The 23,484-nt window shown below is 47.1% G+C and overlaps 1 protein-coding gene and 1 long non-coding RNA gene across 13 annotated transcripts in view; both read left to right on the top strand.

The window, feature by feature from the left end:
* AFAP1L2 (actin filament associated protein 1 like 2) overlaps nt 1-23,484 on the top strand; it is a 97,869-nt gene that overhangs the window by 6,685 nt on the left and 67,700 nt on the right. The window lies entirely within an intron of this gene.
* On the top strand, nt 10,838-16,439 carry LOC309642570. Its single transcript, XR_014253261.1, has 2 exons — nt 10,838-14,018; nt 14,908-16,439. It is a non-coding gene; the product is annotated as an uncharacterized lncRNA (long non-coding RNA).

Genomic DNA, 23,484 nt, shown 5'->3' on the forward strand with positions numbered 1-23,484 from the left:
AGGGGCACCGACAGCAGCAGAAGCCCTGCTCTGTTGTTTCCCAAACAGACCCCTGAGTTCTCCTCTCACTTCCTTGAGCCCCTCCCAGGGATATCAAAGACAGCAGCAGGCCTGCTGAGTGTGGTGAGCTGTGCCCCAGCGGATTGCAAACTGGCCGTCTGCTCCTGATTAAATGGAAGAAGGATGGTTCGCTGTTAGCTCTGAGAGAGCAGCCTGCTGCTTCCAGAAGGAGTCTGAGCGGGGCCATGTGCATTCCTGCCTGTGGAGGCGTCTTTCCCAAGGAGGGTGACCAACTGTCCCAGTTTGCCTGGGACTTTCCTGGTTTTGCCACTGAAAGTGCCAAGTCTCAGGAAATCCCTTAGTCCCGGGCAGACCCGAGATGGTGGGTCACCTTGTTCCCAGGCCTCAGCTTTATTTAAAGGCTCTAAATCGAACATGTGGTTGCTCCATAGCAAAGACGAACTAGAGCCAATTATTTCGTCTCTTTGACAAGAAAGCAGAAGTCCAAAGCTTAAAAACTAGCCGTTTGCAACTAACCACGAAGGATACACACCAGTATCCTAAGGGAGAGAAGCCGGACTCGAAAAGCCTATACACCCTGCATGATTCCATTTATGTGACTTTCTGGAAAAGGCAAAACTGTTGGAAAGGGAAACAGGTCAGTAGCTGCTAGCGCTGGGACACGGGGTTCATCACAAAGGGGCAGGAGGGAAATTTCTAGAATGATACAAATCTTCATTTTTTTGCATCTTTATAGTGGTGGTGGTTACACAGTTCTAGAGCTGTGCAGTCAACAGGGAAGCGTTTTTGTTTGGTTTTTTTTTCTTTGTGTAAATTATACCTCCAGAAAGCTGACTTTAAAACAAACACTAGCCATTTGTGACACTGTGATATAAGATGAAGAATCCATCAAGCGTGTGGTTGGCCATCACGGGTTGTAAATAGCATCTGAGGTCTTGGTGTGGTCATGCCTGCAGCCATCTGGAGGTGCAGCAGAAGACAGTGAAGAATTTTGGCACAAAACAAAATGACTATGTGACGGTATGCTAAACGCAAGAGACTTACCTGTGAGGCACAAACAGGGTGATGGTGGAAGCTCTCCCTCTATTTAGAGAAAAGGAAAAGCAGGTCTCCTAAAACCCAGGCAGCAGATGTGCCCAGGAGGGTCATGGAATAGTGAAGCCTTAGCTCTGGGTTCCCACCCTAGGAACTCTTCTGCTACACACACATGGATCTAATGTATTGACTTTGGCAGGCTTTATGCTGCAAGGTTTGTTTTGTTTTTTTTTGTTTTTTTCACCAGTGAAGTTATTGAATTGGAATTGAGTCTGCACCATAATTATTTCCTGGCTGACCTTTTGATTTTGGCAATCCTGCATGGCTGTGCTAGCTAGGATTGATTTTGAGGGGGGAGAATGCATGATTTAGCAAAATAATGCACCTATTCCCATGTGAGGTAAGGGATCAGCCCTTTCGTTTCCAGGCAGGGAAAAGCCTTGTGATGCACGAGCAGCAGTAGCCCTTGCTCACCAGTCCAGGAGACGGGATGCAGAATCCCCCGAGAATGAGGAAGTATCATTCTGGCGGTCCTAATGGAATCTGAAGAGCTCAGTGGTGCCCATTTCTCAGAAACTCAAACCCTAAGTCGAACTGGCTTGTTCTTCAGGTGAACTGTGTTTGGCTCTATGACCCGGCTAGCCGATTCTGTGTCTTCTCATCTTCGTTAAGTACAGTGGGTTGGAAGGCTGCAGAACTTTCATCCCTGAGGGCCATATGGGCCCAGATAACTTTCAGTCATGAATTACACAGGAGAATTTCACACATGCAACTCTTCTTAATCATAAATGTGTCCAGGACACTAGTTACCCACAGAGGCAGGTCTGTTCCACCTGTTCTTGGGGTATTCAGGAAGAATTGCTGAATAATAGCAGAATAATAGTAGAATAATTGCAGTCCTTAGTCCTAATTTTCTCAACTCTGTTGGGGGACAGTGGTGGAGGGTGAGGTAGAGGCAGGGAATATTTTTTGTGCATATTTGCAGTGAATCTTCCCTGATGCAGGGTCAGGCCTGGCTTGTGGCGGGTCCACCTTGGAAGGGCCAGGTTTGGGGCAGCCCAAGGACCCACTTCTAGGTTGAGTACAAACATGAGTACTAGTTTGAATTCTAGTTTGAGGGCTGCAGAGGAGAAGCTGGGAGTGCATGGGTGGGGAAATTCCAGATACTTCCTTTCCCGGACTGCAAACTATTACCACCATCTCCCCAGGCTACCCTGGCATACTGGCATTTTTGGGGGGTTCTGAGGACTGTCAGCCTTCCTCTTAGACCAACAAGTGGGAATCCTGCCATTTCCTTCCATCCTCCACCCCCCTTTTTCTTCTCTCCCAGTTTTTACACAACAGGATTTATTCATGTTAACTATATTCAAGTCCCCAGAAGGGGGGAGAAGAAAGATTGTGTTGAATGAGCTTATTGTTTGGAGATTTCACTGACTTATTTAATGCCCACAGTCCTAGAACATATTGAGCTGATTTACTAAAATTCAAATACGGGCCTTTGGGAAGGAACTCCGAGGGCTCTGGGTGTCCCTGATATCAGGGCTGGGACTTATTGGGTGGGAGGTTTGCTTGGGGGCATCTTATCTTCATCTTCATGATCTTGGGTCTCCTTGGGGGAAAATACTCTCATTTACAATCCCAGACTCCTTATGTGCCTGAGATGGTCACCACCCTTCTGCCCTTTGCATCATCAGGCTTTTTGTGGCATCCCCTTCTAGCACTTTCTTTGAAGAAATGAAGATGGACACCACCACTAGGTACTTCCATTAACAGAGGCCCCTTGTGGCTTCTGCTTGGCAGTTTCCTGCACAAGTGGAAGGAAATAAAGGGTGGTGATGCGGCAGAGCTTGGACAGAGGCAGCAAGTATCAAACAACCTCACACCTATTGCTCGAGTGCCTGATGCAGTGCGGCTGGTCCATGACAGTCATGGCAGAGTTGGATACATGTCTTTTAGCCTGTTTTGGAGATGGGGTCTCTGTGGCTGGTATTTCTGGAGTTGTGGCTGAGGATCATGGTGTGTTTGACGGTCCGGTGCCATTGTCTAGTGCGTGGTGACATTTCCAGGTGTCTGAAGCCCTTGAGGGTCTCCTGAGAGAGCCACTGCAGGCACCTGAGCTGGGGTGAGACTCGTGAAAGCCTTTCTCTGGTTCAAGTCAGTAATGTCCCAGGTGCCCTGAAACTTAGACTGTGGCAAAGCAGGTCAGGTTGATGACAAAACCAGCTCCGGCAAGTGTGAGTGTGTGTTAGGAGCTGCAAGACCCCTCCTGGGCGCACACAGGCTCACACCTGCTCCTGTACATTCAACATCCTCTCTCTCTATTTTTCTCCCTCCCCCACCCTTGCTCTCTTCTTTCATTCCTTTATTCTCTTCCTCTTGACTTTCTCACACTTTCTCACTTTTTTTTTTTTCTTTCTGTCAGTTCTGTTCAGGTCTCCTGTGTCTTTAGAAAAAGGATCTTCCCCAGGAACCTAAGGTCAGAAAGACCCAGAAAGAGAGAACCTCCCCATGCCTCCAGGTCTCTGCTCTTATCTCTAGCAGCCAAGGCTAGAACTCCAGGCTTCCCCAGGAGGCGCTGATGACCTCAGAGGCAGGGTGGGAAATGGGGCATGCTCCCAGCCCGACGAGGAGCATCTCATTCCTTCCTGGAAGAGGAGGCCTGAGTGAAATCTGTTCGGTGCAGCCCCTGCTGCTTCATCAGGCCCTAGAAAGTGTCGCTCCACACTGCCTGCTGCAAAGACGGTCACCTTCTCCAACCCTCATGGTCCAAGTCATTTGCTAACCATGAAACCTTGCCAGCCATCCCACCTGACCTAGGGCAGGTTAATGTGAGTAGTCACAGAGGCTAGGATGCCCAGGAGAGTTCTTGCCCTCTCTCTGTTGGTCCTTAAACAGCCCTGTGACCTGCTCACCTCCGAGGGGTGGAAGAAGTAGTCTCAGCCCTGGGTGGGGCTCCTCCCACTGCCATCCCAAGCTCCCTGGAAATGAGCATCAGCGGAGGGCCTGGCATCTGCACAGGGGGAGCATGAGAACATCGCCACAGTTTGGATAAACGTTCCAAACATGAAGGCTCAGCATTGACTAAAATAATTTTTTCCCATTGACCTCCTGGCTTTCCCGTGGGCAAGTGTCCATCTCCCGCCCATCTGATGCTGGTTTGGTGTGTGTAATTGTAAACAGTTCAGGCTGGGGGCAAATCTCCGAGAGTTATGGGATCCAGGTGTCGCTCCTGGCTCGCCACGCACTGGTTCCCTTGAGAGTGGGAAAGGTCATTCTGTTCTCCAAGGGAGAATTTAGTCTGTTGCTTTTGAGATCAAATCCGTTGGAAGCATGACTCTCTCCCATGCCCCTACCCCCCAGGTCTCCACTCACGACTCAAAGAGGCTGGGGGGAGGGGGCTCTAATTCATGAGTGAGTGGGGTTTTTGCTTCTCTGACCCCGAGGTAAGGGCCCCGAGAGCTCTCAGGTCTGCAGGGAGGCATCGACATGATGCTGTTGACCGAGGAGCAGGCAGAGAAGCCTGCATTCCCTGTGTGAGGATGTGGAGCCCACTCAGCAGGGCAAGTTTCAGGTCAGTTTCAGCCTCGTTTCTCAAGTACAGCTGGACGCCTGACGCGGGCATGGCAGCTGGCAGGTGGGAGCCTCTTGTCCTAAGCAGGAGGCCTCTAAAGTGTGTAGGCAGCTTTGGGCACTTTGTTACCTCCCTGGCCCTGGCAATAGACTTGGAAGTCATCTCAGAGCGAAAGTGGTTGCAGGGATTGTGTTTGAAAATGCCTTTGGACAGTTGGGGGACACGGGGGGCACCGATGTCGGGGGTCTGGCTTCCCCCCTCTTTGCATCCTTGCAGCCCTTAACATACCTAGCGGGTGGGGCCCCAGTGAAGGGGAAAGAAGCTGATGAACTCATTCACTTCACAGGCATTAGGCATGATTGGGACGTGTGTGTGTGTGTGTGTGTGTGTGTCTTGGAGAAGAGCTGTCAGGGACAATCAGCCCCATTTTCTTGAAATTTCCTAAAGCTATTTACCTAATGCCCTTAAAGGATAAGATTGGTGTCCTACAACAAGATTTATTTTTCTGCCCTGGGGAGGTTGAGGCAGCTTGGGAGAGAGAAAGTGAGAATTCAGAGGACGTGTTCTGCTGGGGTGGACTGACGCCCAGATCCCACACTTATCCATCAAGGCTCACTCAGCCTTGACACCTTGACCTCGACCCCACCCCCCACCAACCCAAGCCTTCAACCCCTCACTGCATCTTGCACAACCCTGCTCTGTGCCTTCACCCTTGGCTGCCATGTGTCTGCGCATATAGATTTCTTCTCTGGCTGGAAAAAATAAGGCCAGTCACATAGCTTGGAGTAAAATATTCTCTACAAATGGCTTTTTTTTTTTTTTTTTTTCTTTTCTTAAAACATTACCATTGCTGAGTGTAAAAATGGTTTAGATTCAGGAGGAAACAGCTGGCTGGCAGAGATCCTGGTGGGGTCTTGGGTAAGATTCCGCTGTGTCACTAATGACTTTATTAGGTACATTTCCGGCACAAGCACACTTGGCAGTTGGGGAATTCTGTGGCTGCGAATTTTCACCAAGGCAAGAGCAGCAGCTGGAGCAGCTTCCAGCTGAGGCCAGGAAGGAAAGTCTTCATTTCATTCAGGACACTCCAGACCTGTCCAATGGGTGTCTCTTACCACCTTGGTAGTTTAACTCAGATGCTCATGAACCTTTTCTTTCTAGAATATTCTGCCTGTGGGTTTCTCTTAGACTTCCGTACCTTGCTACGTACCTAAGGTGAGCCCAGGTTTCTTGAGCCCAGATTTCTTAGGGTCCCTGAACCAGACCCTCTACCTTGAGTGCAGGCAGTGGCTAAAGCAACTCTCCAGTGGCTGTGGGGAGAGCAGGGAGATGTGCTCTCCCTTGTCTGGCACTGGAAAAAATCTGAGCTCCTTCTGCAGTGGCCCATGCCTATTTGTCCAGCCCCTATGGCTATTTATCACTTTGTTCTGTGCCCCCAGCCATACTGGATTCCTTGTGATTCCCCAAATTGGACTTTTGCAAATGCTGTTCCTTTGACCTAGAATGGTCTCCATTCAGGGCTGCCTGCCAGGCTTATCTGTCAATGCTCACTCACCCTTGACCTTGACCCCCTGAAGACTTTAACCCCTCACTGCACCTGGCATGACCCTCCATGGCCATGGTCACTGAGTCCATGTTACAGTTGATGGAAAGCCTATGTTCCCAGGAGGGTGAAAGCTCAAGGGTCAAAAGCCATTATTCCTCGTTGTGTCCACGGCACCTCACTCCACGGGTGGTGTATTGTCAGTGCTCATGTATAGGATTGTGTGATCTGGAAATGGTTGCTCTCCTCGTTTTCTGAGTTTGATTGCATCAAAGTTAAGGGCTTCTGTTCATTAATGAGATTTCTGGACAAAGGTAATAGGCAGCTGGCAGAAAGGAGAGAGAGATTTACACTGTCTAAAAGCTTCAGGGGATTAACATTTAGAATATTCAAGGAACTCTGGCAAATCAGCCAGAAAAAGGCAGAAATCTCAGTAGAAAAGAAGATGAGTAAAGGGTGTGAGTGGGAGTTTACAGGTGAAGGAGCCTCCGGAATGGTAACGAGCACCTGAAGAAACGCTTGCTTGGGCTCTTTTAGTTTTCAGAGCCAAACCAGCCAAAACAACCGCCCAGTAGGCTGGCGGAAGTGAGGGGCTGCAGGAGGCCAAGTGTTCTCAGAACACTCAGAACTTTCTGCATGGGTCCACTCCGGACAGGTTTGAAGATGATCTTTGCAGTGTTATTTGCGGTGGTGGAGAGCAGGAAGTGGTCTTGGTGTCTAGGTGAACTATGACAGCAGGTGCACATTCTAGAAAACTATGCAGCAGTGGAAGCAATGGATTAAATGTCTGTCCAGAAACATAGATGGCTCTTTAAGACATAGTGCTGACTGAAAGGTAGGAAGCAGAAGGGCCCTTTTGACAATTGCATTTCAGGCCATTAAAAATTCATAAAGCAGTACACATTGAGTGGGAACACATACCCAAAAAAAAGGTACATAATGGAGAGAACGTCATCTCTGTTGGTAGCGGGGAATGGGATACGGGCAAGAAAGGGAATTTTTATTTTTTTAAAATTAATTAATTAATTTAATTTTTGGCTGCATGGGTCTTTGTTGCTGTGCGCGGGTTTTCTCTAGTTGCTGAGAGCGGGGGCTACTCTTTGTTGCGGTGCACGGGCTCTAGGCGTGCGGGCTTCAGTAGTTGTGGCACACGGGCTCAGTAGTTGTGGCTCGTGGGCACTAGGGCGCAGGCTCAGTAGTTGTGGTGCACGGGCTTAGTTGCTCCACGGCATGTGGGATCTTCCCGGACCAGGGTTCGAACCCGTGTCCCCTGCATTGGCAGGCGGATTCTTAACCACTGGGCCACCAGGGAAGCCCATGAAGGGGAATTTGTAAGAGTTTGTTTATAGTCTGCTGCTGATGCCAGAAGCCTACAAATCTGACTTGAAATAGAATTGGGCGTAGTGACGGCAACACCAGCAGCACGTGCAGCGTGCGGTGGAGAGGTGGGAGTGGGGTGGGCGCTCATCTCCCTGCAGCCCCCCGCCAGGGGGAAGAGTTAATGGGGAGGCCGTTCTCTTTCTGTTAAGTGCTGGGCTGTCCAAGACCCTTTGCCACTGAGGTTGTGATAATAGACCACCCTTACAGTTCACGCCAAAGTTAATGTGTTTTTCAGAGCTGTAGCGGTGATTAGCAGCCTGCCGTGGTCGGGTGGGGAGGGGATGCTTGTAACCCACCCTTGGATAAGCCTGGGATGGTAGAGCTGGCTTTTAATAGTTGTGTTATTTTTCAGTCATCTCCAGCTTCTCTGAGCACCAGGTGTCATCTTTGGGTTCAGATTGCTAATAAGTACATACAGGTCACGGCCAAGGGCTGTGTCCAAAGGTTTATCAGATTGAGTCGAAGGCATTGGAATTGGATTTTTCCAGTACCTGATTGATTGGACACGAAGTTGCTAGACTCTGTACAGCAGTTCATTTTTTGCTTCTCTCCACCCAGGAGATGGGAATATTCACTCAAAATGGGTGCATCCAAACCAGAGCAACTGCTTCTCCACAAACAGACCTGGGGTCTATTTAATCTGAACAGAGTGGGCCCCTGAAATTTTTTGTTCCACCTCTATTCCTGCTTGAAATATACATGTTTTCCTTTGTCTTTTTTTTTTTTTTTTAAGTCTTTTTGAGATTCAAAGGTGTGTGTGGTAGAGCCATTTGGACCGGGGAGACCACTGCCCGCTTCTGCGCTGCCCAACGTGTGCTCTGCGAGGCTACCTGGGGTCTCGTGAGCGTGGGCAGAAGAGCTAACTCTTTCAGGTGTGGCTCAGCTGGGGATGGGGAGCAGCAAATCCAGCTGTGTGTAAAAGCCAAGAAGTAAAGCTTAAGGTTTTCAGAAAATGGAAGAACCCCTGATTTGGGCTCTGCTGGTTTGATAGTTCTCCCACTGTTCTGTCTCATGCACTGATGTCTTTTTCTTCTAGCTGTTCTTCATCTGTCCATTTACTGACCAAGTTCAGTTTCTGCCCTGCATTCCCCATTCCTGGCTCCACTGGAATGTGTATACCTCAGTGTTGGAACAATGTAGATCTTCATTTCTGTTCTCTTAAGTGCAAGTGTCAGCCCCAGGGTCCTTTCCAATTAGAAGGGTTTGTGGTTTTTTTACTGAACTTGCTGATGTGTGTAAATAGCCCTTTGTAATGGCGAATTTCCAGGTGTTCACACTATAGGCATTTTTTGAGCTTCATCATGTGCCAGGTGTCATCTGGGTGTTCAGATAAAGCTGGGCACGGTATTAATGGGTCTAAAAAAGGATACTTTCAGATAGTAGTAAGTAACATGAAAAACAGTATGTTTTGAGAGTAATTGGCAGGGGGAGGGAGCAGTCCCAATATCAGCCAGGGTGGTCACAGAGAGTCTCTCTGAGATGACATTTGGGTTGAGATCTAAGTGAAGAGGAGGGGCCTGCTGCATGGAGAACCAGGGTTGGGAGTTCCAGGCAGAGAGAGCAGCAGGTGCAAAGGTCCTGAGATCATCAAGAGCTTGAATGATATGGATTTAGGGGCTGGGAGCTGGGAGCAGAGTCAGCAATGGGGACGGTGGTGAGAGATGAGGTGGGAGAGCCGGAAGCTTGGGTTGTATTCGTTTTTGTTTTTGTTTTTTTTTTAAGATTTTCAAAATATAGTATGTTTATTACAATCAAAGCCAAAATTGGGTTGTATTCTGAGAGCACTTTACAAGCAGTGGAATTTAGCTTCCCGGTCACCCGCTGCCTCTTACAAATGGGTAGGTTACCACCAGTCTTTTATTCCACAGCAAAAATCTAAGCACATCCTAGAAGAATATTCTCCTTCATACTTCTCTGAAGAGGTTGAGGTGCTACAGGCCTATTATAGTTTTCCGCACTTTACTGAAGGGGGTTCTGAGGGTGAGATTGGGCATGGAGAAAGCCCGCAGGTGCACAGCCCATTGGTGGCAGGTGTAGGACAGTTGCCTGAGATTCCCGAATGATGGTCCCGCAACCTTCCCACCAGGCAAAGCCAGGGAAGGAAAGTAGCTGTTTGATCTCTGAACCACCTAACATCTCTGAATCACTTCTCCCTGTTAAGAGACATTGAATGCTTTATTCTCCCACTGTGCAGGTTGCAGGGAATATAATAATGGTCGAAAATGGCAGGGTTTATGCCGACCTGGTTCGTATCCAGCTTGGATACTTGCAACGTTGGGCAGTTACTTGCCCTCTCTGAGCCTCAGTTTCTTCATCTGAAAGGGGCTGATTACCCTCTTCCCTAGAGGTTTATAAGAACTGAGTGAAATCTTGTACTTCTCCATAGGTTCAGCACATGGTCAGAGCCCCAAGATGCTAGTTATAGGCCGTAGGTGGTGGTGAAACAAGGCACTACGCCGTATTTGCCATGGATCTGCCGTGTTTATTTCTGATGCATAAAACCTTTGCTTTCAGTAATGCGGCCATTAAGGCTGTGTGAGGGAGGGGCAAGCTGACTGTTTCCTGTTTCTGAACCCGTTAGTATGAGAACACTGTGCCTCATTAGTCCTCTGTCACCCCAGCCTCAGTTTTCTCCATCTATAATAATCATCACTCTACTCCTGTCCCAGGCTTGTTGGGAAGATGAATGAAAACCATGCATGAAAGTGTCCTGAAAACTGAAAAGCACTGAACATGTATGAAAGGTGATTATTTCAGTGCTGGACTGGGACTTGCATAGCAGGCAGAGGGCAGTCCATGGTGCTTCCTTAGGCATCGCGACTGTTCCTGACTAGTTCTCAACTCTCCCCAGACGGCGGGCTTTCTGGGTCATTGTGGGAACGTGTTTGAGATTGGCTGCTGAGATGGGCAATTAGATGCGGGATCACAGTCAGCAGTGACGTCTCAGTAAGAGGTTCGGTCAGGCTGGTGAAGTTCATTTCAGTCCCACAGGCAGTGGACGCTTCCGTGCCAAGTGCCCATCTACAAGATGAGGAGGGTGATAAGCCCCCTGTAGTCACGGGACCGGTGTCCACATGGCCTGGTTACCAGTTGCAACCCCACGAGAGCATCTGCTCAGAGCCACGTTGCTGCTCCCTGGCCTGGCAGTGGGGTCCCGCTGGGCCCAGGGAAGCCCTGGCCTCCTGGCAGCTGCTGCCTGGGACACATGCAGTGGACCTCTCGTGACTTCCAGCACTGCCTCTCTCTGGGGGGGTTGCCCCCCACCCATCAACCCTGACTTTCTTCTTGATATTAAGTGGAGCATCAAGAGTGATTATAGTGATTATGGAAAAATAATACCAGTATCTTCTACTGCTTATTTCAGTGTATGTTCCATTTTTAACTTTCACGAATGTCCCAGTGAGATGTGTCAGCAATCTTAACATAGCTGTTTTCTCCACGGGGTAACTGAGGGCCTGAGCCTTTAAACTTAACTGTCACACAGCTACTGACCAGGCAGCTATTTCTACCAGAAGGCGAGTTTTCAGACTCTCAGCCGAGTGTAAGTCTCGCTGCCCACATCTGGTATCGGCCGTGTTCACAGGCTCCGCAGTGGCCTCTCTCCCCCGGCATTTTGTTCTCACCCTCTCATTTAATCCCTGCATCCTCCTGGGAGGTGGTGGTGAGCACCTCACATACCTACTCTCCCCCTCCACCAGGTACCTGCAGCCTCCCTGGGGGGAGCTGCGTACCTGGGAGGGTTCTGATAGGAAAAGCATCTTAGAATCTTCCGGTGACATTCCTGTCATTGCTTTGCTGTGGGAGAAGTCCCCTGGAATGCAGAGGCTTGTTCCCCTGAGTTAGGCTGAGCTGAGAATGTTAATAAAAGGCTTCCCAGAGCTTTTCCATTGGACACTTTCATCTTATTCCAGGCCTGCCGAATCGGGACTGGGCATGGGGGCAGGGAGGCAGGAATCCAGCAGTAAACATGATTATCCTTATTCTGTGGATGGAGGAAATTGAAGCCAGCCGTTGAGGCCAGAGGCAGCCCAAGCAAAAGCTCACAGCCAATCTGGAAGGATCCAAACCCGGCTCCGTCGGACCCTACAGCACATTCTGCTGCTTGGTGTAGCCTGACGGAGCTCCGCGTGATCTCCATCCTCAAATGACTTCACACCTGACTGGCAGCCACATTTGAATCTTATGTCAAATGGGGCGTTGGGTCTCCCAGCTGCAGTCTACCATCTTGGTGTACCCCTTTGGGGTAGGGATGAGGATTCCCCAACAGTGCTCACAGCTGAGGCTTAGCCGTCTCTGAGGAGAGCCCTGGCTGATGAAACAGCCTTTCCTAAAAGCAGGCTTCTCTGTGTGCCTGGCTTCCAGGTGTCCTGTCTGCCTGCTGCCTCCTCAGCTGGCCTGGCCAGACCTGTGCTTCTGCTGTTCTTTATGACAGGGAACATGTGCTCCCATCCCTCCTCCCTTCCCGCTCACACCCACCTCATCACCGCCCCTGCCTCTGGAAGCCGGCTTCCATGGATCACATCTGGCTCCAGATGCTCAGGCTGCACGTGGCATCCAGTCCGCACTTCCCTGGGCTGGCGTATGTGGGCCTCTGTTCCTCATATCCCTGCCTTGTCCCCATGGCTAGTTTTATAGCCCCTAAAATGGACAGCAGAATGTTTGGCACAGAAGCGGGCATTTGCTCTGTTCCTGGTAATTCCCAGGAGTTTCAGGCCAGTTTCGCATCTGCCTCTCTCAACCAGCCTTCAGGAGTCCCTGCTGAGTGTGTGGACCCGGCACTGCTGTGGGCACGTGGAGGGTCGGGAGAGGCAAGGCATGACCCCTGGCCAGAGGGCACGGCTCGCGTGACCCAGCCACTTCTCCCCGTGGGCCTGGAGGCAGGTGTGTGTGTGCAGTGTGTGCACGCTCTGTGCGGGAGGCCTTGTTTGCTAATGTGCTCCCATGATGCCTTGCACGCTGTGTGATTAGCGGGGTGGCCGTGGATTCGGACAGGTAAGGGGGAAGGTGAGCATTTCCCCCATTTCTTATAATTTGGAAGAAGAAAAGGTAAGTGAGGATATTCTCATTTGGAAAAATAAATCTCACTGCAGGCGACATTCAGCCACACACCCTTCGAGCCCAGCAGCTGTCTCTCATTTGTTGGCAAATGTTCCTGGTGATGAATGTCCTCCATCCACGCTCACAGCCGTCCCTAAATGGAGGCTTTGGACAAGTGTGGGGGGAACAATGGCCCTTCTCAGAGAGCCCTCAGCAGACGCTCCCAATGAAGTTGGTTCATCACTTGGAGCTGGGTCAAGACCACAGACAAGATGCCATTGATTCAGCAAGGAGGGCTCCAAACAGCCGCGAAAATGGAGAGGCTGGAGGCAGCAAGAAACAGAGAAAAGGATGGGATTGATGGCTGCTGAGAAAGGTCCCAAATAATCAGAGTGAATGATTCCACCTCTCAAATGCTGCCTTCTAGAAGGTGACTTATGGGATGATGGCCCTTCCCCTTGATACATTTGCAAAGCCCACTGCAGTTCTTAAAGGATCATAGGGTTTGGGAGGGTCTAGTCCTTCTAGGGCAGAGCATGTTTCTCTAGAGGGACTGAGGCTAAGAGAGATGAAGGGCTAGAGCCCTTGAACTTGACCCTGGTTCCTCCCCTGAATCTGTCTGCTTCTTTCCTCCTGTAACCAGATCAGAAGGGATGATGGAGAAAGAGAAGATGAGGTGGAGAGTTAAGTAGAGCCAGTGAGGACTTCTGGCTTTGGGCTGGGAGTAGGTATCTCAGTGCTTCCAGCCTCAGGCTGGGCGTCCACAAGACCCCCTTCCACCAAGTTCTGTGCTTGTTTCTCCACTGACTTTCCAGGACAAAAGTTCAGCTTTCCAAGCTCAAGATAAAAGGGCCCAACTGGGCAAACTCAGTTTTTCTTTTTCTTTTTGTTGTTTTCATTTTTTTTCCAGTGGAGTTACTTTAAATAATTTAAAATAGTGTAAACAACAGCTACACATTTCAAACTGTTATTTCATTCTTTAAGGAATTCAATATAGTAATTTTATGTGGTTTTTTTTATGGCAAAAGTCATACCTGCTTATTATTAAATACGCATATGTAGCAGAAATTTATAATGTGAAAATCCCTAGAATTCCACCCTCAGTGATAATATCTGTCAAGGATATATTTGACCACATATTTTTCTTCCTCTCTACAATAATCCTAACTGTCCCTTCCTTCCTTCCTTTCTTTCCTTTCCTCCCACCCACCCTCCTTTTCCCCTCCCCTCGTCTCTGTCCTTTTTTCTCTCCTTCTTTCCAACCCCCATGGCATAGTTTTAAAAAGCAAAAGGGTACAGTAAAAAGTAAACCTCCCTTGTACCCCTGTTCACTCACTTTGCCTTGCTGGAAGAAAGCACTGCCCCAGTTTTATAGATCCTTCAAAAAAAAAAAAAAAGGGGTGTATATATAAGCAGCCATGTAGGTATAATGTCCCCATTTCCCCCAAATGGAGCACACCCACTGTTCACCTTCTTATCTGAGTTAAGGATGTTTCTTGGAGTTCATTCCTGATAGATCTGCTGATTTCTTTGTAATGCTGCTGTGTATTTCCTTCATGTGGAAATCACATAATTTATATCATTGTTGAGCATTTAAGTTTTTCCCAATCCTTTGCTATAACAAACAATGCCATCATGAATTTCCTTGCATGCAGGTCATTTCACACACATGAAGGATCTCATCTCAGGATAAAAACTCATGAGCAGAATTGCTGGGTTGAAGGACATATGCATTTACAATTTTATTAGATAAATGCTCTCCTGGGAAGTTGTGTCCTTTTTACTCTCATCAGCAAAGTGTCAGAGTATCTGTTTTCCTACACCCTCATCAATATATTATACTTTTTTATCTTTGCCTATCAGAGTGGCCAAAGGCATCTCTATATGGTTTCCTCTCTTTTATTATAAGGAAAGTTGAACATCTTTTCATATGTTTAAAAGCCACTTGTGTGTGTGTGTACTCATTTTCTTCTTGGGTTGTTGGTCTTTTAAAATTAATTTTGTAGGCACTTTTTATATCATAAGGAAATTAACACTTTGCATATGAGCTGCAAAATTGTACCCCCTACCCCCGCTGCCCAGTTTCTTGTCTTTTGACTTGTTTTTATGTTTATTTTTCTAAACTAGAATTTTTTCTGTATGTGTGTGGTCAAATTTATCTCCTTTTAGAGCTCTGGGTTTTGCTGGTACTTAGAAAGTCTTTCCATAAAATTCTACTTAAAAAATCTTTTTCTTAGCAGCCTTATCAAGATATCATTTGCATACCATACAATTTACCATTAAAGTGTACAATTCAGTGTTTTTTTTTTAATATTCACAGACGTGCAACCATCATCAGTCAATTTTAGAACATTTCATCACCTCAAAAAAAAAAAAAAAGACCCCTTACCCTTTAGCTGTCACCCCCTTATCCTCCGTTCTCTCCTTCCCCCCAGCCCTAAGCAACTACTAATCTACTTTCCTAGTCTGGACTCTCATATGAATAGAATCACATAATATGCAGACTCTTGTGATTGGCTTCTTTAACTTGGCATAATATTTTCAAGGTTCAATCCAAGTTGTAGCACGTTATCAGTACTTCATTCCTTTCTATGACCAAATAATATTCCATTGCATGTCTATGTATAGATACAACACACCTTGTTTATCCATTCATCCACTAATGAACATTTGTGTTGTTCCCACTTTTTGGCTCTTATGAATAATGTTGCTATAAGTATTTTTATATAAGTTTTTATGATACATTTTTGTTTCTCTTGGGTATATACCTAGGAGTAGAATTTCTGGATTATGTGGTAACTTTATGTTTAATCATTTGAGGAACTGCCAGACTGTTTTTCAAAGTGACTATAACATTTTACATTCCCACCAGCCATGCATTCTTCCAGTACTTTTATGATCTTATTTTTCATGTTTTAAGTTTTTGAACAATCTGAAATTCTTCACAAGGTATGACATAGGGGTCTAAATGTATATTTTTCCAGATGTCTACCCTGTTGTACCAACAGTGTTTTTCAGTAATCTTTCTTTCTCAATGTCTTTATCATAAACTAAATCACTGTATATACTAGGGCTTATTCTGTACACTCTAGTCTTTTCCGTTGATTGTCCATTCACATGTCATTGCCACACTGCTTTAATTTTTGTAGTTTTGTAACATGTTCCTTCACTCTTAATTTTTAAAAAACCCACTCATCACAAGCATTTATTAAACCCTTATCTATATATAGTGCAGAGTCAGAGATTGTGCAAGTCATATCCAATATTGTTCCTGCCACCTAGAAGCTCGTAGTAAATAAGAGTTCTCATTGCCATGCCTCTAACAAATGTGTTACGTGAATTATTGTATTTCACTTTACAATTCTATAAGGATAGCTAGAGCTTTGCATTCCCACTGTAGATGTGAGACAGGTAACCTTGAGACAGAAAGAAGACAGACACCTACAGTGTTGTCTTCAAAGAGTTCTGGGTCAGGTGCTCTTGGGTGCCTTGTCAATGGAGAAACTGTCCAGGGCAGTGTGGTGTGAATTCACTCAGGGTCTTCCCTGGAGCCAGTGTCTGCTCCCTCATCATGGAATGCTCAGGGTGAGTGAGTCTTTTGAGGAGAGCCCCACACTTTGGAATGGAAGCCTCTTGGATGTAAACCCTGTCATCCCCCAGAACTTAATTGCCGTTGAGACATCAGACAGTAGGGAAATGAGGTTGGACTTCATTCCCTTCCCAGATTGTGTGACTCAAGATCCCTGCCAAGGATGGAGTTTTTGTTTTGTTCCCCCCACCCCACCCCCGCCCTCGCAAAAGGGTAGCAAAAGTATTTGCCACATAAAACATACAAGCCCCATAAAGTCCCAATCAATGAAATCATCTCTTCCCAGGCAGACTCACTCTCCTGACCTTGGCTGATTTCCACTCTCCGGGGGGGTATTAAGGCAAGGGAACTGATTTACTCAAGGAAAAGACCTACTTAATTTTCACTTCCTCAGCCTTCATCAAACACTCGGGGTTCGGGGGTTATGGGATTAAGAGAGTATCTCGTGACCTCCCTGGAAGAATTCACTTGTAGGAATGTGGGGTAAACCCATGCAGAACAAGAAATCTCAAAAGGATTTTGCCTGGAAGTGGCAGTAAAAATGCAATCCAAGTTGCCTCAATATTTCAGAACTTCCACTGAAGGAAAAAATGTCTGTCTGTCTCTTCATCTGTCTTCCTATCACCCTCTAAAGACGTTTGTTGTATGGGAAAATTTTCCCAAAGTTTTAACTATTCCACTGGGTGGTGGATGACTTGTCCTTTGTTTTTTATTGTGGAAAAATAGGATATTTAGGCTAGGTCAGTGTGACCTGGTTTTGAAGATCCTGGTTTTGCTGACTTAGTGTCAGGCATCACCATTGCAGAAGAGCTGGTACAGGGGGTGTATGTGTCGCTGGCATAGCTGGTGTAGCCCCTTCTCCATCTGGTGCATGTCTTGGCCTGGACCATGCCAGGGGCAGGTGCTTCCTCAAGGTTGGTGGGTCTGGGGCTCACTGGCCCAGACCCTCTTAGTGATGACCAGTGATGTATTTTCTGTCTTCCATGGTGGCCAGAACATCCCTGTAGACCTGGAGGCCAAGCTTCTTCCTCCATGAGTTTACTTTGAGAACTTCTTGGACTGTAGTGTCTTGGGAAGCTGGGAAGTGGGGGTCATTACTTCTCTTCCAGGCCCTTAGCTTTGGTCTTTTGGGGCTAATTTAATTTCAGGTACCATTTTAGAAGTGGGGATCTCTGACAATCTGGAAGATGGTACATTTGCAGGAAAAGCAAAATAACACTGCTTTATGGAGAAAGACTCTACCTTTCTCATGTAGAAATTGTAGTTCATCATATTAGAAGATATTTACATTCTAAATCTCCTGGCATCTAGGGATAATGAAGACAATGACAGTACTTTTAATATTTCTTCATAGAAAGCTTCTCAGTTTGTTCTGGTAAGGGCTCTGATTTTAGTGTGTGTTCCACTTTTGTTTTAGCCTTTTCTGTGTTCCATCCAGGTGTCTACAATATTTTTTTTTTTTTTTTTAAACAGCTTCTTTTTATTATCTGGCTTTTTTTTTTTTTTAAGTATTTGTTTATTTATTTATTTATGGCTGTGTTGGGTCTTCGTTTCTGTGCGAGGGCTTTCTCTAGTTGCGGCAAGCGGGGGCCACTCTTCATCGCGGTGCGCGGGCCTCTCACTATCACAGCCTCTCCAGACGCGCAGGCTCAGTAACTGTGGCTCACGGGCCCAGCTGCTCTGCGGCACGTGGGATCTTCCCAGACCAGGGCTCGAACCCTTGTCCCCTGCATTGGCAGGCAGATTCTCAACCACTGTGCCATCAGGGAAGCCCCTCTACAATATTATTGACTGGTGAGGATTAATGAAGTAAAGGTTTAAGCTTCAGTAGTAATGAGATGGTTTTGTACCCAATTGACTGAAAATTCCAGTCAATTTCCTGTGTCAATACACAGCTAGTGCTTATTTTAGAAACATGTTTAGCATTCAGACAAGAAAGAATCATAAGCAGCTTGTCTTGTGAATTCCATGAGTAATGTAAAGAAGAATGCTCCTTCATGTTCTTTGCCAGCAGGCAATCCCTGAGCAGGTGGTGGGACACCTGGTGATTTGTATCCTCATTCTGAAGGTCCTCATTTATTTTTAGCTGTGTTGGGTCTTCGTTGCTGTGCGCGGGCTTTCTCTAGTTGCGGTGAGCACGGGACACTCTTCATTGCGGTGTGCGGGCTTCTCATTGTCGTGGCTTCTCTTGTTGCGGAGCACGGGCTCTAGTCGCGCAGGCTTCAGTAGTTGTGGTATGTGGGCTCAGTAGTTGTGGCTTGCAGACTCTAGAGCACAGGCTCAGTAGTTACGGTGCACGGGCTTAGTTGTTCCGCGGCATGTGGGATCTTCCCGGGCCAGGGCTCGAACCCATATCCCCTGCATTAGCAGGTGGATTCTTAACCACTACACCACCAAGGAAGCCCCATCTTACTCATTTTTGTGTCTAGAAGAGTGTGAGGGCTCAAAAAATAGTTATTGAATAATTATATCATCACATGGGGGAAAACCAGTAACCATTCTCCTCCATTAACTGCTATTTTGCCAAGAACTTGGTTCTGTAGACAGCATTGACCATGGATGTAAAAGGTGTACTCCCTTGATTATTACACTTGTTGTATGGTCCAGTGTCTATGGTACAGCAAACGGTCCACGAATGTTCGTGTCCTGTACATTCACCACCCACGCACTACACCTTGATGGGCACAGTGATGGCTTCTGTTCAAGAAGCACAGAATTGTCCTTGGTTGGACTTCATCCAGAGTCATCGAGTTTGCAAATCATACTTTGTGCCACATTTGATCCTTACTTTGAGACTGGCTTCTCTAAAGAGTCGTAGAAAAGGAGTATCTCCGCTGGGCTTTTCAGATAATCTGGTAAAATATTCCATGTACTGAACTTGTGTGATAACTCTTCGTGTGCTAGTCAAGATGAAGTTAGCAGCATCTCACGTTTGGTTGTTCCGAGGTGCTCTTTCACTTGGGAAGCCAGGGTTAGGAGGGAGGGGGGGTAAGTGTGAATTAGTAAACTGTGGGCCAAAGGAGACATTTTCTATGTGTATGATGACCTTGACTTGTATAACGTCCCTAGGGATGCTTGAAAGCACCAAGCAAAGTACCCTTCTCCTTCTCTGCCTCGGGAAGGCAGGGGAAGGCTGTGCTGAACCCAGTTCCCTGGGCTTCCCCCACCATTTCTTTCCCGCTCCTGCTGGCTCATGTCTCTGTGGGTGGTGACTTCTAGGGAGGCCTGAAAGCTCCAATGGTTTCTCAGGCTCTGGCTGATTCTGCCTGGGTGGTCTTTTATTCTTCCCATGTTTCTCTATTCTTATTACGTCTTCAGTATTTCTATCCCTTGGATAGGGTTGAAGTCGTTGTGTGTGTTTTTAACTGAGTGTTGACAGTGCTGGATGTAACACTTTCAACAACTGCATTATCAGGGTCTGAATTTGCAGTGTTGTTTCAGCCCCTGTGATTGTTTCATTTTTTTTTCTTTTTTTTGGCTGCACCATGTGGCATGCGGGATCTTAGCTCCAAGACCAGGGATGGAAACTGTGCCCCCTTCAGTGAAAGTGTGGAGTCCTAACCACTGGACGGCCAGGGAAGTCCCCGCTGTGATTGTTTCAGAATGCTCTTCCTTACGGTTTTTGAGATGGGTAATTGCTGTAATCCTCTTCCAAAGGAGCAGTGATTGTACAGGTTCTTCAGTTCCGAGTAAGGGAAACTGAATACCCGGCCCCATGTTAAGAGAAATTGCATTTATAGGCTCCAATAAAGACTGCTTACATGCTAGTCACGTGCTACCATAGCAGCAGCATTGGTGTCAGAGTTTAGTTCTATTATTTAACTGTTATTTATTCCTTCTCTTCTCCTCTTAGTTGAAAGTCCTTAAATGTAGATAACATTTCATACTTCTTTGTATTGAACTCACCACGCCTACCCCACCTCCGCCAGACCCAAGTACAAGGCCTGGTTCATAGCTGATGCTCCGTATATTTTGGTTTATGTCACACGTCAGAGTGCTTATAAATAAACATGATCCTTCCTCTGGAATTTCTCACAATCTCTCGAACAAACTTTAGTGTGTGTGGTTCCTTTAAGAGGCTGACTTTTGTGGGGGAGGGGTAGGAAGGAACAGTGTAACTGACCACGCACTCTGTTGTTGTCCCGAATCCAATTTAAAATTGTTAGTATTTGTTCCCGATTAGACTCTCATGGAACTGAAATAAGAGATCAGAAAATTGAAGTCATCTCCTTTTTTTGTACTGGCCAGTGGCCTTCAAGCTAAGAATGGTTTTTACAGATGAACATTTGCAATCAATTTGGTGAAAGGGAACACTAACTTGGAACCCCCGATAAGCAAAATATCCCCCCATAAAAAGATTTTCCTTTGCGTTGGACCCGTATGATAAAACATTGTACTCAATTATGATATTTTGAATTTTGTCAATAGAAAATTTGTAGGAATTTGTGATTTCTCTTGCTATAGAAGTACCTACATAATATCCTTGATTTTTACCTAGTGGCCTGCTCTAGAATGAGGGGACCAGAAGACTTTTCTGTAAAGGGCAAATACTAACTATTTCAGGATTTGTGGCCATATGGTCTCTGTGGCAGTGACTGAACCCTGCCATTGTAATGTGTAAGCAGCCGTAGACTGTAAACAAATGGGCGCGGCTGAGTTCCAACAAAACTTTATTTACGGACACTGAAGCTTGAATTTCATGTCATTTTCATGTGTCACAAAATATTCTTCTTTGGATTTTCTTTCAACCATTGAAAAACGTAAAAACCTATCCTGGGGCTTCCCTGGTGGCGCATTGGTTGAGAGTCTGCCTGCCAATGCAGGGGACACGGGTTCGAGCCCTGGTCTGGGAAGATCCCACATGCCGCGGAGCAACTAGGCCCGTGAGCCACAACTACTGAGCCTGCGCGTCTGGAGCCTGTGCTCCGCAACAAGAGAGGCCGCGACAGTGAGAGGCCCGCGCACCGCGATGAAGAGAGGTGGCAGGTTCAATGTGGCCTGTGGGCCGTCGTTTGCTGACCCCTGTTCTAGAGGATGAGGCAGTAACCCCCCTAATGCCTTAGTGACTAGGTTAGCTCACTAGTGAACCTGAAATAATACTAGACTAGGTGACGTCTGGTCTAGTGACAGCCTCCCTTCTCACCACTGCCACGAGGCAAGCTCTCCCACCGGCCACTCCTCGGCTGCGAGGGATCGAACATCCCACACCCCGTCCCACAGACCTAGTTCTCTAAAATCTGTCTAGGAAAGAGTTTCTTCAGGATGCAACATCAGCGCTGGGCCCCTTCCAGCTCCTAGTTGGAAGGTTTTTCCACGGATGGAGAAGCTGAAACAGCTGCATGATATTTTTTTTTTTTCTTCTAGAATCATCCAGCAAGGGGGTGAGTTCAGGACTCTGGCAGCTCCTGTGTAAATGCTGAGCAGCTAAAGAGAAATCTGGAGCAAACCCTGCTGCTCCCCAGCCAGCGAGAACGGCCTCACCAGAACCAGGGCTTGCAGCATCTGCCTTTATTTTGAGGCCAGGGCTGGGGAAGGGGAGCCTTGTGGAGAGTCTTCCGAGTCCCGTAGGGCTTTCCGTCCCTCAGCTGGGTGTCTGTGAAGACCCTCCTGGGCAGCTGCACATCTGCAGCTCCTTGCATGAGACCTCATCCTCCTTGGCAGGCCTGTTGCCCCGGGCATGATGGTCCTGTGTCAGAGGGTTAGCCAGCTGTACTGTTTGTCTCACGCAGAGAGTTTCCAGAAACACTTTTTCCCTTTCTGCTTGAATGACCAAGTTTCAGAAAAATCCAATGATAACGTGCAGGCGTTCCAAATCTGTAACTTGAGCTGGGATGTTTAGGGTAACGTTGCCTAGGAGATTTAAGGGGTGGGCATGTTAAGGTCTGTGAAATAACCGAATAACTGACAAAGTGTCCTCCCCAGCCTGGAATGCTGAAGCCACAGCCTGAGGAGCGAGAGGGGATTGGGCGCGCAGAGTTTGTGAGATGGTTTTAATCGGTGGGATTGTGGTGTTTTTCTCTTTGACACCACACGGAAGCCCAACGAGGGGCTTTGTATCTTCTACAAACACTAGGCAGGGGTGGTCCTGGGGTCCCAGTCAATATTCTGTCCACTGTGAACCCAGGTCTTGCTGATTTTACCAGCAGAGAAGGGGCAAGATTACATTGCTGCTTGGCCTTGGGAGAAGGGCGGGGGGTGGTGCATTGTCAGGTAATCATGGTGACAGAGGCCTGGGGACTTCCAAGACAGAGACCAGGGAGTGGAGACAGAGCTCTGGGGGCCAGTCCCTGTCCTCTCTGCTGGCCGCCACGTGAATGTCCTAGTGTCATCATTTTGGGGCAACCTATGGGGCAGGGGGATTTTGGAGTGCTAGGACTGAAAGTTTAAAAAAGAGGGGAAGGAAGGGTTAATGAGATTTTCCTCGTTACTATGTGTTTCCTGTAGTGCAGGTTTGCAAAATAATAGCTGTAGTATTTTATAAACAAAAAAATATATTTTTAAACATATGTTGCATCCATTCAATGGAGTACCATGTAGCTATTAAAAAGAACAAGACACATCCATGTGTTACCCAAAGTGGCTCTCCAAGGGGGCATTGACAGGTGAAAATAGCAAGGTTCAGAATGCCATAGGTAGTGCAAGCTTGCTAGTATAAAAGAGCTTTACCTGTATTTTTCTATGTATTTTATTTTACATAGACTAGTATGCATTAGAAATCCCTGGTAAGATACATAGTCCATTGATAGTAGTTGCCAGGGAGGGGGCTGGTGCTGGGGGTTCTGAGATGAAAGGGAAACTTCTCATCGTCTACATTTGTGCTGCTGTTTGATATGAATAAATAAGTAAATAAACAAATAAGTATATTTTTACCATGTGCATACATTCCATTTTCCCAGTAAAAGTTTAATAAAAATAGAAGAAAGTACACAAAAGAAGTCATTGAGAAGGTATTTCGCATCATGGAAGCTTCCGGAGCTGGTCACCCTCAGCCTGTTCTGGACCTTGAGATATGGAGAAAAAAGCACAAGAAAATGCTGGGTTATTTCACTCGTGGCAACCCCTGCCCCTCCCACCCCACCCAGCCCTATGCTGCTTCCCTTATCTGAGCCATAAATTCGGGGCCAAACAATGGCAAGTCAGCCCAGGGCTGGACTTGGTGTTTACAGAGGAAAAATCTGGGAACCCATTGGAATTCATTGGAATGAATAATGACGCTCTGGGCTTCTGGGCTGGGAGGGAGGGCTCCCAAGGTGGCTCTAGAGCCCGTCCAGGTGACTGCCCAGGGACCAAGGGAAAAGACCGGTGGTC

This window comes from Balaenoptera physalus (assembly GCF_965194825.1).
Source record: "Balaenoptera physalus genome assembly, chromosome: 14".
Lineage (NCBI taxonomy): Eukaryota > Metazoa > Chordata > Mammalia > Artiodactyla > Balaenopteridae > Balaenoptera > Balaenoptera physalus.